Source organism: Bidens hawaiensis, unplaced genomic scaffold, assembly GCF_021521415.1.
Source record: "Bidens hawaiensis isolate Kalapana, Puna unplaced genomic scaffold, B.hawaiensis_p1.1 tig00041669_1, whole genome shotgun sequence".
In the NCBI taxonomy this organism is placed as follows: Eukaryota; Viridiplantae; Streptophyta; class Magnoliopsida; order Asterales; family Asteraceae; genus Bidens; species Bidens hawaiensis.
In genome coordinates, this window is record NW_027505729.1 from 98537 (window position 1) to 103725 (window position 5189).

A 5189-nucleotide genomic window follows, 5' to 3' on the forward strand; every position below is an offset into this window, starting at 1 on the left:
AGTCACTTGGATTTCAAAAGTGTTCGTTAGAAAAAGCAGTCTATACCAAGGAAAGTTCAAACTCTAATCTGATAGTTGGAGTTTATCTTGATGATTTGATTGTCACCGGATCACCGAAGAAAGAAATTGACAAGTTCAAATCACAAATGGAAGGAAAATTTGAAATGAGCGACTTAAGTTTATTACCCTACTACTTAGGTATTTCACCCAAACAGGGGGGTGATATCTGAATTAAACAAACTGGTTATGTGAACAAGATTATCAAGGACTCAGAAAGCAATGATACAAAGATACCAATGGATCCACGACTTAGACTAACAAAAGTTGAAGGTGGAGAACCAGTTGATCCCACCAAGTATAGAAGTCTAATAGGATGCCTAAGATATCTCCTTCACACAAGACTAGATTTAAGTTATTCTGTAGGATTACTTAGTCGTTTCAAGCAAGAACCAAAGGAGCATCATCTCAAAGCAATCAAGCAAGTTATCTGTTATATCAAAGGAACAAAAGATTATGGTATAACTTATCAAAGTAATGAAGGATGCAAGTTAATTGGTTATAGTGATAGTAGTTATGTAGTTAACACTGAAGAACGGAAAGGCACAACAAGAATAGTATTCTACTTTGGAAACTCTCCTATCAGTTGGTGCACTCAAAAGCAACCTATCGTAGCATTATCATCATGTGAGTCAGAATTCATGGCAGCAACCGCAACAGCATGTCAAGCATTATGGTTAAAGAGATTACTTAGTGCTTTAACAGGATGGAAAGAAGAAAGAGTAACCTTGATGGTTGACAACCGATCAACAATAGCCTTAATGAAGAACCCCGTGTTTCATGGAAGAAGCAAGCACATAGATACTCGTTATCACTTCATACGAGAATGCATTGAAAATGAACAAATAACTGTGGAACACATTGCCGGAGAATTACAAAAGGCTGACATCTTAACAAAGGCGCTACCAAGAATCAAGTTCATCACAATGAGGGAATTACTCGGCGTTAAAGACCTAATACAAATTGTTCGTGATTAAGGGGGTGATTGTTGGATATAATCACACTCAACTCGAGCACAACTCGAAAGGTCATTTTAGTCATTTATTATTTATATTATATTTTAGTTAGTATGTCAATGTAAAAAAACTACAAGGGTCAAACATGTAATTAGTCCATATTTGTATGTATATGTCGTATCTATTTAAACAGATCTCTGATCATTCAGAATGTAACGAACCCAAATATTATTATCAATATACATATTTGTTTGATCAATCTTTGTGTATCTATCGATCCTATATATCCGTTTTATCAAGAGAAGTGGCATGGATAGAAGACCGTAGCAGAAAAGAAAAGGGGGAAAGAGGAAAAGCATGAAATTTTAATCAAAAACTAGATGTGTAATAGACACATATTCATTTTCCCCTTTATATATAGGTCCCTAAACAATTTTCGTAATTATAATATAGATTTATTTCTGTACATTTGCACACACACTATATATAGAAGTATTGATCTTGCTCAAGTGGCATCATATATAGAAGTATAGATACATTTTTTACATACACTATGTTCATATTATTAAAATTTATTTGTATTTTTATTATTTGTATTATTACTCTAGAAATTACGATGTAAACAACACTCTTTAATGAATGAAATTAATACATCATTTCTTAATATAAATATTTATATTATCACGTGTGTTACAAGAATTTTAATATTAGTTTAACAATAAAGAAGTTTAGACTAGTATATATGAAGTTTTTTCTGATTAAAAGTATTAAAAATGTCAAATTGAACATAACGTGTTCATTTGTGGTTGTGAGTTACGTGTCGCGTGCTTAGGGGAAATAGGAGGGAATTTGTTAAGCCTTTGACTAAAAGTTGTGGACACTATTTTACGGTTGACATCGTGATGTGGCCATTGGCCCCCAACAATAAATACCTTTCCTATTTCATTGGTGTCGTCCATCAGTAATAATATTGATAGGGTTGTTCATGAATCGAGCCTGAGTCTAGAGAGTGTGGGTTCAAGCTCAAACTTGAAATTAAATGAGACAGCTTAACTAGGTTTTAGGTCGATTTTAAAGTTAAACAAGCCTAAGATCGAATCATGGCTCAAGCTGAGCTTGGGACGGGTTTGGCTAGGTTACAAAAATAAGCAAACTCGGCCCATGCTGTTTTTAATCAAATTTTTTAGCTAGTTTTATTCGAGCGATCCATGAGTCCGAGCTTCGAGCCGCAAGCGTTTTGAACAACCCTAATATTGGGAAATTTCCTCGACTATATTTCAATGCCTAAAATTCTACGTCACTTCATTTGTTTTTCCATTCATTTTTCTTTCTAACAGAAAAATGATTTTATTTTAAAATATTATTATTATTATAATTATTATTATACTGTGTAAGTAAAAATACAAAGTATAACAAAAATGAGAATGATGAGAATGAATCTAATCCATTAATTTTAAATTTGGATGTTGGAGATTAATATAAGAATAAAAATTGATGAAAATGGCATGAAGGTAATAACAATGATTTTATTTTAAAAACTTATTATTTTTATTATACTGGGTAAAGTTAAAATACAAAGTACAACAAAAATGAGAATGTTAAGAAGGAATTTAATCCATTAATCTTAAATTTGGATGTTAGAGATTAATATAAGAATAAAAATTGATGAAAATGCATGAAGATAATAACCTACTTATGATGACTTTCTCTCTCCACATACAAGACACATGTCAATTCCTCCATCATTTTAAAACGTCTATAATTTTTTCATACAACATTTTTTTAGAATTTTTTTATACTTTTTTTAGGACATGGTCCAGGATAGAGATTCGTGGAGACGTATGATTAAGGTTAGCGACTTTCTAGGGGAAGGTACCTAGTTAGCTTAGCTTTGTATTTAGGGTCTAGTTTGGCTAGCTTGACTCCTTGTTGTTTATGTATATTTTTTGTTTGAAGCTATCTTGTGATTTTTATGCCCAAATCTTATTGGTTACAGATTCCTTACTATTTTGGTAGTTTGCTATTCTATGTACTGCTAAGTGTCTTTGCTTGTACGATGTATGTTTACTCTGTTTACCTGTATGTAGCTTTATGAGCCGGGGGTCTCTCTGGAAGCAGCCTCTCTATTCTCACAGATAGAGGAAAGACTTGCCTACATCCCACCCTCCCCTGACCCTACCGATAGCGTGCTATGCGGTGGGATATACAGGGCTTGATTGATTGATTGATTGATTTACCATAATAACAAGCGCTTTTTTATCTTTAATATAAATATCATATTGTTATATAAAAATAAAAAAAAGTTAGTGGGTTTTTTTATACTGTGTTATTTGGTAGTTCATTGTGTTTTTTAATTGAGTTTTTCAATGCATTGTGTTATAAATTTTGGTCATTGTGTTTTTCAATTGGTACTCATATTAAAGATAAAAATTAAAACAAAGATTACATCATTGTGTCTTTATGCTCAACATTTGTCTTTCTACGTATCATTGTGTTTTAGTCATTGTGATCAACATTCACTTAAGTTGAGAATAATAGTATTATGTTCATTATGTATTACGTTCAAGTCATTGTGTAATATGTAGATTTCATTGTGTTTTATATTTCAGGTCATTGTGTTATATGTATTTACCATTGTGTCTTACGTTTCAGGCCATTGTGTTATTTGTATTCATTATTGTGTTTTACGTTTCAGATTATTGTGTAATATGTATTCATCATTGTGTTTTATGTATTAGATAATTCGTTGGTATTTTTCATTATTTTTACATATTATTACACAATGGTGTTATTAGTATTTAAAAAAACACAATGATTAGTTGAAAGACACAATGGCGGATATGATTGATAAGTTGTCATCTATATTAAACTGCCTCTTGTGGTTACGATTGACTGCTCCTCGGTTAAACGGGTTTTGGTTTCGGTTTCAGTTCACATTTTGGTTTCGGTTAGGTGGTAGGTTGTTTTGCGGAGCTGTTTGTTCTTGGTTATTTTGTAGGTTGTCATCCATATGGTGAGTAATTATTCGGTCTCTTCTGTTTTGGGTACTCATTGTTTCTGCTTTTGGTGTTGTGACTTATGGTATTTGGTTTAGTTTGGGTTTCTGAGCTGCTCGGTTTGTCTTTGTTGTTTTCTCAATTTCCGGATCAAACTGTAGCGGCTCTTTCTCACGGGAATATCTCATCTGCATCAACTTGTTTACTTGCACAGACAAAAACACTAACACCCCGCATAAAATCAATGAAGAAAAAATAAAAACAAAAACTAAAAACTAAGCTAAACTAGCACTTTGCGCGTTGATTCCCTGGCAACGGTGCCATTTTGACGTAGATGTCATGCTCTAATAAAAAACAAGTATTTATAAGACTTAAATACCTATAACCAGTGTGGGTAAGTAAGGTCGTCTTCACAAGGAATCAGTGAAAAGTGCAAGTAAAGTTCATAGCTATTAATTAATTAACTAATGTAGACAGACGATGTCAAGTGGCTTAGAAAAGTTGATTTAAGAAAACACACGATTATAACTTAAAGGTTGTAAACAGTTATGGGAAAACGATTCACTTCAGGTTTAGGTAATGTGATGACCGACTAATCACAGTTTCATAAGAATTAATTGCGCAGTAATTACTAAACCTAACAGTTGGGTTGTGATGACAAACGATACCCTAACCGAATTGTTGACACAACTGAACCCCGGTTTATCCAGTTACCAGTTTAATGTATGAAAACCAATTTTTAGCAGTGACTAATAATTACTGGTTCAATGACATAAGAGCTAACCCTACATGTGATGAACACAACCAGAAAAGTGATGCAAAGCTTGATAATCAAAATCATAAACGGTTTAAACAATCAATTCATAGTGCAAAACAAAATTAAAGACACTCAATCAAGTTTTTATTCATTCAAAACATAGAATTTGATCAAAGTTAGTTTACAAAAAACCCTAGCCTAAAGTGAATACAATGGTTTTAGCCTGACATCGGCATCACGAAGGATTCACTTATCTGATGAAAGGACGAAAGCATGTGATGAACGGACGAACCGGAGGCTTCGGGATGGTGGAAAATCGTCCTAAGGCTTGTACTTGGTTGCTGGAATGAAGGATAGGTCGAAATAGGGGCTCAAAACTGATTATATCAAAGTCAGGGTAATTTTCCTGTCAAGAGGGATGTT

The 5189-nt window shown here is 33.1% G+C and overlaps 1 pseudogene; it reads left to right on the forward strand.

Moving 5' to 3' along the window:
* Positions 1–296: 296 nt before the first annotated feature.
* LOC143615008 (secreted RxLR effector protein 161 pseudogene) lies at positions 297–1034 on the forward strand (annotated as a pseudogene).
* The last annotated feature ends 4155 nt before the right edge of the window (positions 1035–5189 follow it).